A 10,093-nucleotide genomic window follows, 5' to 3' on the forward strand; every position below is an offset into this window, starting at 1 on the left:
TCCCAAACCCAAATTAGAGAGTCCTTACATGCCAGTACAAGTGAAACGGAGCACATGTGGCAAAAATGCTCTCATATTAACTTCTATGTTAACCCTGTTGTACTCACAGCTACATAATGTCCTAACTACTGCTGCTGATGTCCTCTGTCCCCAAATCATAACTCATGTTTCCAAAACACACTTTTGTGTGTGGGGGAGGGAGTATTCCCAATGGAAGAATAAAAACAGACATTACTCCAAAAAATTTTGCCCAGAATGACAGAATTACTTCCTTGTACAGAAAAAAATCAGACTGTTGAAGAGAACTTTGTGAAGCAATGTTCACAAGGGATGACCAAAATAAAGAGAGGACTTTTTTCTTTTTTTAAAAAAAGGCAACAGTTTTAGCAAGTTTGATGATAATTCCACATGCCTTCAGGAACTATAAAGAGTGTTAAGATTTATGCAGATCAAACAGCGGTAGATAGACACACTCGAACATTTTACTGTTATACACGTATGTAAGAAGCAGCATGGTTCCTAATGGCAGGCTTAGGACCCATGAATCCAAAGGATCCTTTCCTAGGTCCTCATGAGCCAGTTACGGGCCTCGGGCTGCCGCCTAGTGGCAGTTCCCTCACTTATGGTAGCCCTCTTGACATCAGCTAGAGCATGTGGCTTTTCCGGTGTAGCTACCACTTTGTGGAATGGGCTCCCTGAGAAAGTGAAAGGAGCCCCATTCTTTGGGGAAATTCAGGAGACTCTACAAGGCCATTTCATGTGCCAGGGCTTTGAACGGGGGACAAACTGCAGCCATCTTCTGGAAAAGGGGGATTATCTGGGGGTTTATTTTGTTGGTTTTCAATTGCAATGTTTTAACTGAATTGTAAGCCGCCTTGCCATGCACAAAGGCAGGGAATAAATTAAAATAATCGGAGGAACAATTTATTCAAAATTTCACAAAATACTTTTATATTTTCTGCCAAAGTGGTACATATAATACTAATGACATAAACTGTACAATGGAAAGAAGTTGTTTTGCAGATTGTGCTTTCACTTTGTAAGCTCCCAATACCAAGTTTATAGAGTTGAAATGTGTCAAGGCCATTAATTTCCACACACTAGACTTTGATATTTAAGACCTTTTCAATATTTGTTTCTCACTAGTTGCGTGGGCCTCTGCTCTGGCCTGCTGGTACGCGTCTGTACCCTCTAGTACAGAACTATTTTGTTGGGTTTCAAGCAGAACTCTTCCAGTCATAGAAGACTAGTTTATACGCCAATGACTGGCACCCCACCCCTGTGACAAGTACCACTCAATAAGTATGCAATAGAGTTCTAGTTTTTCCACTAATTTCAAAACAAAATGCTGGACCTTTTTAGATGTGCTTAGATTACTTTCATCCATTGATCAATATGACCCTACTAAAGGAAGATGAACACAATACAATGGCAGTCATTTCACCAGGAAATTAAAAAAAAAAAACAGAGTTCCAAATGCTGCCCCGGTGCTCCCAACAATTTATATCATTTGTACAAATGAGAAATGTCCCAGTTAGTCCCCAGACACATCGACTTGTACTGTAAGCTGGTGGCAAAATCAGCTGTCAGGTTGGGGACAAAGAAACTCTTCCAAATTTGTAATCCAAGTGCAGATAATTATACAGCAACAGCTGTGCCACCTACTCCTCCTATGGCACTAGTGACATCGCAGTCGAAGCAAAAGACTCAAAACTACATATTAAAGTCTGACTAATGCAGATAAATAAAGACATGGCTCTTATTCTCCTTTCCCTTGAGGAATAATAATTGCCCTCCAATAAGTTTCAGTGCCATTCTCCATTGAAAAACAGCCACATTCATCCCCTCCATCCATGATACAACTTCTTTGTTTCTAACTTAGAGACCGCAAAGGAGTAGGAAGCACAAGACCAATTCCACTGCAATCAGCAAGAAAAACTGCTAGAGAAGGTGAAACCTGGAAAAGTACTAGACGAAGGGATTACAGTCTTAGATAGGAGAAACATTTGCAAAGCGGAGGGGTTACCTGGAGATGGAAAATCACCTACGTGCAGGTCCCTGTTTGACCGCAAACCTGCGCATGCTTACACAAATGTCTCATTTCATACTCAAGATTTCCTAATAACCTGTCTGGGAAGGGCCTAATAAACTGGTAGCAGATGCTTTAGAATTCACTAGAGGCTTTATTTTATGTGGATTGCAGGGTTCTTGCACTTCTCAAATGCTTACATCAGCATAACTACTTTATTATTAGATGATGCTCCTGAGGAATGGGGGACCCACAGGGGCAGCATGAGGGAAGGATTGGAGAGCAGCAGCAGCTGCTGCTGCTGCAGCGGGGGGGGGGGGGGGTCAAAAGAGATTGTGTGCTTCTGTGTGTGCACAGATTTTTGATGGCATCCAACCGATATACTTGCACAGGCACTTGTAATAACCATACAAGTATCTATTTTGCCACAGTTTTAGGGGGTAGCCACGTTAGTCTATAGTAGAAAAGCTAGAATCAAGTCCAGCAGCATCTTAGAGACCAACAAGATTTTCATGGTATAAGATTTCAAGAGTCAAAGCTCTGACAAAAGGAATTTTGACCATCAGAAGCTCATACCCTGAAATCCTTGATGCTGTCTAAGATACTACTGGACTTGATTCTAGCTATTTTGCCACAACTATACATTGAAGTCAAAGTACACTATTTTTTTCATGCGTGTTACCACAGCAAATGAAACAAAAAAAATATTTTATTTGTTTAATTTTGTACCCCACCTTTCTCCCAGTGGGGACTCAAAGTGGCTTATATCATTCTGCTCTTCTCCGTTTTCTCTTCACAACAACCCTATGAGGCATAGGTTGGCTGAGAGAGCATATGACTGGTTCAAGGTCGCCCAGTGAGAGTGGGGATTTCAACCTGGGTGTCCCAGATTCTAGTCCAACACTCTACCCATTATACCACACTGACACCCTTCCTGTATTTTACTGCTTTTTATTGATGTCAATTGTATTTTATTGTGTTGTAAACCAAATTGTTTACTTTTTAGTTGAAAGGCTATGTGGTGTAGCGGTTAAGAGTACTGGCTAGTATCTGAGACCCAGGTTCAAATCCCTACTCATGCCATGGAAGCTTGCTGGGGGACCTTGAGCCAGTCACACACTCTCAGCCTAACCTACCTCACAGAGCTGTTGTGAGAATAAAACAAAGAGAGTGATGTAAGCTTCTTTGGATACTCATTGGGGGAAAGGTGGGGTATAAATGAATTAAATAAAAGTCAGCAGAGCAACTATTTTTTGCGTTGATAGTTCATTCCAAATGAATCATTCTCCTGGCTCACTACCTAGGGTTACTGCTCAGTCACAATGCAGTATTACACCCTTCTAAGCTCACTGACTTTAATGCACTTCAAAAGATGCAACAGCTTAGGTCAGCATTGTTAATTTCCTGATATCTTCCCTTTGTTTGTATAAGTAACAACTATCTTGCGTGCTAAGCAGTCCTCATTTTCCTCTTTTGATAGCTAACCTAGTAACCATCCCCAATCAAAAAACTGTCTTTGGCAACAGCTTTATTTTGCACATCCCAGAATATATACAGTTCTTATTCTTTAGTACAAGTTAAACATCAGTCCCATGCTTCCCAGTGAATCACAGAACACTCCTCACATGAACAAAACTAAATCATTCAAGATACTCATATTTTTAACTAAATATGAACATTTCTCTCCTCTTCAATACCATTACAGAACACCAATCCTTCCCACACAATTTGCATTTTGCATACACAGCCCACCACAGCATATGCAAGCATTACCATTCCAAGCATGCCTCCTCCCCACCCCACCCCACCACCAGTGTCAACCCCCATCACCACACCACCTGGAAAGTTCCTATATCTTTAACAACGGTAAGAGTCCAGTAGCACCTTAAAGACTAACACAGTTTCTGGCGGGGTGTGAGCTTCCGTGGTCTCTTCAGGGAAGCTGCAGGAGTGAGCTGTGACTCACAGAAGCTCCTACCCTGCCAGAAATTTTGTTCGTCTTCAAGGTACTACTGGACTCTTGCTCTTTTCCACTGCTACAGACAGACTCACACGGCTACCCATCGTGATCTGTAACAACTGTGACGGGGAAAACCTCGGCCGGCACATCATTTGCCACCAATTCACCTCCGGGACAGAAACCTCCACGCTAAATGTGTGTGTAAAGTGCCGTCAAGTCGCAGCCGACTTATGGCGACCCCTTTTGGGGGTTTTCATGGCAAGAGACTAACAGAGGTGGCTTGCCAGCGCCTTCCTCTGCACAGCAACCCTGGACTTCCTGGGTGGTCCCCCATCCAAAGACTAACCAGGGCTGACCCTGCTTAGCTTCTGAGATCTGACGAGATCAGGCTAGCCTGGGCCATCCAGGTCAGGGTCCCATGCTAAATACCTGCCAGTTATTCAGCAGTTACCCCCACACAGGACCCTTATGGGGAAGGGTCAGCATTGCACATCACTCCCCTGGCGCCCCTCGCCCTGTTCCAGCTGCCAGCGCCTAGGTCAGGCCTTCACACAGCCCAGCATAGGTCCCAGCGCCTCTCCTGAGGACTCCTGCTCTTCCCCACCCATCCAGACTACTACATCCCTCCACCAAGGAGCATCCCGTCCTCCCCTCCTGCCAACCTCCCCCATCCCTCCCCTCCATCCGGGTACCACGCGCCAGCCCTCACCTCCTCGCCACCTCTGTCCTTTTCCGCTTTCACCGGCTCTCCCTTTCCATCGTCGCCTCTTCCTGCGGCGGGTCATCTGACAGACAGGACCGCTTTCCCTGCCCACGTGACGGCGCCGGCTCCGCCGCAGCGATGAAAGGGAGTCAGCTGACCTTTTTCTCGGCGCCTCCAGCGCTACTTCCGCCCGAACAGCGAAGGCTTCTGCGAGGGCGGCGACCCAACGTGTGAAGAGCCGGCGTTGGGTGGCGTCTACAGCGCCATCTGGAGGGCCGTGCGCGCCTTGCACCCAGGAGATCTGTTTTCTCTTGGGCGGCTGAAGAAAGGCAGCGATGCTAGGAAAAGTTGAAGGCAGCGGGCAAAGAGGAAGACTCATCATGAGATGTAGAAAAGGGCAAGAGTCCAATAGCACCTTAAAGACTAACAAAAATATTTTCTTAAAGACTAACAAAAATATTTTCTGGTAGGGTATGAGTTTTCTTGAGCCACAGCTCACTTCTTCAGATACAGATTCACATTCTAGCTGTATCTGAAGAAGGGAGCTGTGGCTCACGAAAGCTCATACCCTACCAGAAAATATTTTTGTTAGTCTTTAAGGTGCTACTGGACTCTTGCCCTTTTTGACTACTGCAAACAGACTAACACGGCTACCCACTGTGAAAAATATTTTCTGGTAGGGTAGGAGCTTTCGTGAGCCACAGCTCACTTCTTCAGATGTGTGTGTGTCAAGTGCCTTCAAGTCGCTTCCGACTCGTGGTGACCCTATGAAAGAAAGTCCTCCAAAATGTCCTAACTTTGACAGCCTTGCTCAGATCTTGCAAACTGAAGGCTGTGGCTTCCTTTATTGAGTCACTCCACCTCTTGTTGGGTCTTCCTCTTTTCCTTCTTCAGATAGTTTGACTCAATCCAGGAAGCCACGGCCTACAGTTTGCAAGATCTGAGCAAGGCTGTCAAAGACAGGACATTTTGGAGGACATTGATTCATAGGGTCTCCATAATTCGGAAACGACTTGGTGGCATTTAACACACGCTCAATGCACAACCTTGCGTGTAGCCAGCTGCGGCTATTTTGAAGGGCTAAGTACAAGCACAGAAAAGAAAGTGTTCTGAAGCAGCAACTAACAGAGCTTCTAAAATCAGAAGGGATTTAGGCAGACGAAGCTTTGTCCTGCAGGAGTGAGGAAAGCAGAACATTCAGAGATGCCCGTTTCTAATGTAGCTCCTTCAGGTTCCACTCTGTTAGTGTGTGTGTGTGTGTGTGTGTGTGTGTGTGTGTGTGTGTAAAGTGCCATCAAGTCGCAGCCGACTTATGGCGACCCCTTTTGGGGTTTTCATGGCAAGAGACTAACAGAGGTGGTTTGCCAGTGCCTTCCTCTGCACAGCAACCATGGTCTTCCTTGGTGGTCTCCCATCCAAATACTAACCAGGGCTGACCCTGCTTAGCTTCTGAGATCTGACGAGATCAGGCTAGCCTGGGCCATCCATTTCTCTCTCTAGGCGAGGTCATTTCCCAACACAACCTTACACCCTTCCTGATTCTGATCTGTCACACACTGATACACCACCCTTCTTAAGATACTTCACACCATATTTCTGCACTTGGAATTTATATCAAACGTCTATTAAAATAAAGCCAAAATGTGGTGCAACATATCCTAACCACTAGAAAAGTCTGAATTCTACCTGTCAGTTTGGAAAGATGGGAAGTGAAGCCTGCCTCAAAACTGCAGACTGCCCTTCCAACACAAGAACAAAACTTGTCACAAATGACGGTCTAGAAATATTTTAAATAAATAAGAACAAACCCAAGTCTGTCAGGATAACTGGTTGGGACTATGGGTGCTGCAGCCAGTTACCTGGAAGTAACTAAGATGTTTCAACAGTTTTCTGATCCCTTCAGTTCATCCCTACCAAGCACTTCAGTTTGTGCTGACATAGGGATCAGAACTGCTGGTGTAATTCAGCACAGCTGAAATTCTTGTATTTGGTGCACAGGTGTCCCCGGGAAGAAAAGCTGACTTTTCCCCACCACACGTCCCATGCTTCCAGTGGTATGCTACAGCACCCCCGCCCCCAGTTGTTCCCTTAGCAAGCCCTCCAATTCATAGAGAAGGCAGAGAAGTTTCTTCACTGATCTCTACCAAATCATTCATCTCTAGCCCTAAGTTGTCCTAGTATAACAATATCACATCTGTTTCTGATGGTCAAACACAGCAGTATGTTTATTTCTTCATCTGATCTCCTCTGGCTTTCTCCCTCTGAGACAACAGCCATCTACTATCGAAGGACTATATGAGCTATGAGTTTATTTTAAAGAATCTGGATAAACAAAAGGCAAAAGCAGACTAACTAGCGATCTTTGTTTACAGCCTTCAGGACAACAAACTCCACCTCTTCCCTTTCATGAGGCGTAATGATAAAAAGAGAAAGAAACGTTTGCAACAGCTGCCTACGTGTAATGTGCAGTCTCTGGCGAAACCATGCCATGTCAGGCAGGCCTGACAAGAACTTTTGCAGATGATGGTTATAGGTCAACCAGGCTGAGAAGCTGGCAAAATAGTGACAACATTCCAAGGAATATCATTGTTGACGTAAGAGATTATGGAACCAAGAGAGAAGTCCTAGCCACATCAGTTTTGAACACATGAAGCTGCCTTATACTGAATCAGACCCTTGGTCCGATAAAGTCAGTACTGTCTACTCAGACCGCCAGCGGCTCTCCAGGGTCTCAGGCAGAGGTCTTTCACATCACCTACTTGCCTAGTCTCTTTAACTGGAGATGCTGGGGATTGAACCTGGGACCTTCTGCCTGCCAAGCAGATTCTCTACCACTGAGCCACAGGCCCTCCCCATCAGTCCATATGGATGTGTTCAGCACCATGGGTTGTGACACACATTCCTCCCAACTATGCCAGTGCTGACAAGCAGCTGTTTCTAACATAGCTGAGGAATAGGGGCTAACTGCATGAAAGGAACCATGGAGTGATCCGTTGTCAGGCACCCTAGGAGTGTTTACCTAGAAGACAGCACACCTGTATTCAATTGAGCTTATTCCCAGGCACATGGGCATGAATGCTGCCTTAGAAGCTCACTCAAGAGTGTTGCCTACTTCCCAACTGCAATGAAAGCAACCAAGATAGGTTCTGTCTTGCTAAACAGTGTTACACTTTTTTTAAAAACCCCAAACCTACCTCAGGATTATGTTTAAAAATATAATGAGATTAGGAATTGGCTATAATGTGTAGCCCAAGCCTATGTATGCTTACCTACAAATAAAATCCCAGTAGGTCTTATGCCCAAAGTAAATGTACAGAGGACTGCAGCTTTATTTGATTAATCAAGAGTTCACTCGAGCACAGAAAGAGTGGTAACAATCCTTTAGAGCAGCTTGATAAATTCTGGTTGTATGTTGATGGTAAGAACAGAACAACTGCTCTAAGAGTTATCTTAAGGATGGTAATAGTTATGTGGACTCTAATGGCAAAGGGAAAGTATCAGAAGATAAACATTAGCAGGAACTCACGGTAAGAGGCTGAAGAAAATTTATAAACACTAGTCAGCCGGAATTACACTAGTACCAAACTCATATTGCCATCTTCTGAACCTAAGAGCTTCTTTCTCTGTGTGATTATTCTTGCCATCTAAATTCAGCGCTGTAGTATGTACCATGTAAGCTTCAGAAAGATTTTCCAGCAAACAAAAAACAACCAAGACACTAACACAGAAGTATCCATAAAAAGATTTATTCAGTATTTCCCTATGGCACCAGTAATCAAGGCCACTCATCTTTTAAAATCATGAAACTGAACACTCCCCCCCACAACCAAAAGCAACTAGTTTCTCATAAGCATTTTGGGTTTAAAAATTGATAGATTAGAGGGCAAATGAAAGCATCATAAACTAATTATCCATATTAAATGCAGTAGACCAGGGAAAATGAAATTTCTTCTAAACAAAACATTCTATATAGGTACACAAGTTCTAATCCTAATGTTTCATATATTGGCATAATCCATTATCAGGACCTCACTGGTGTCTAAAATCAAACAAGTATTTTGTGATGCTTTAACAGCACAGTCCTATAAAAGCACTATATAAAATTTGAAGGTTGCTATGCAACCAGTTAGAATGGAGTACACAATGCCAATGGCACAATTAGCAGCCAAGCAATAGTGCCTAGAACACATACCTCATATGAAGTGCCACAGGATGAGTGTGGGGGACTCGGAAGCTCTTCAACACATGCCCTAGAAACAATTACGGGTCCAGCAAGAGAAAAGGGCAGGAGGGGTATGATCTGCTTCTTAACTACTTAAAGGCATTTTTTGTCATGTGCTACTTCCTGCTTCGACTCACACGTATTAAAAGCATTTTCCAAGTTAGGGAACCAAAGAAAACAAAGCAACCCTGCCTAGTATAGCTGTGCAGAATGGAGAGGTCAGTAGGATAAGGCCTCCAGACAGATCCCTCACAGTCTTTCCCTGGATCTGATGGGTATGAAGCAGCTTTCCCTACAGCCCTATGACTAGGAATATGAGGGGAAGAGAATGACTATGAAGTCCCTCCTTATCCTGGATTCTCCAGCCCTCCCATCAACATATTTTCTCAATTTAACAATGAGCCACACTAATTATCTAGATTACAGTGGAACACAGAGCACATACTATGTAGCTGGGAATCTAAGACATGAAGCATGTCAGGTATGCAAAAGGAGCAGGATGGGGGTGTCTGATATACAAGATGGCATTAGGATGCACACATGATAGCCTATCTACTCATATTAAGTGCAATGGTGCAAAATCAAGAATGTTAGGGTAGCCTAACAGCTGAAACTTCTGGAAGAGATAATCCTAGAGAAAGAGGTTCTATTTAGCTCATTAACATCAAGGGTAACGAATACAGGACAAAGTATGTGGTCACTCTAGTTCTACAGATCACAGGCCCAAATTCACTAGGATTTGTAGAGCCTATGATAACCATTCAAAAGTGTAAGGCTTTATTGAGAGGAAGAGGGAATGGGGGGAACTGAACACAGTGAAATTACAATGCTTAATTGAAGAATTTCTTTGAATGTCAATCAAGTATGCGCATACCATAAGAATTAACCTTCAGTCAGAAAACATATCAAAAGACATAGACCAATCACATGTAACAGAATGCAGTTCAGGTACAGCAGCTATATGTCAACATCCATGTCTTCAAATTACTCGGTTGACCCCAGGGTTACCTGAGCTCCAAAATAATAAAGTTTGGAGTGTTCAAAGGCCAGTCAGCTTGAACTCCTTTACTTTAGTGGTCATGAATATGCCTCTTTGAACCTAAGAGAGACTGGCGTTTCAGGACTCCCATTAGAGTGTGAAATCAGTCATTTGCCATCCTAAGCAGAGCTATGCCATTC

This window comes from Euleptes europaea, chromosome 1, assembly GCF_029931775.1.
Source record: "Euleptes europaea isolate rEulEur1 chromosome 1, rEulEur1.hap1, whole genome shotgun sequence".
Classification (NCBI taxonomy): domain Eukaryota; kingdom Metazoa; phylum Chordata; class Lepidosauria; order Squamata; family Sphaerodactylidae; genus Euleptes; species Euleptes europaea.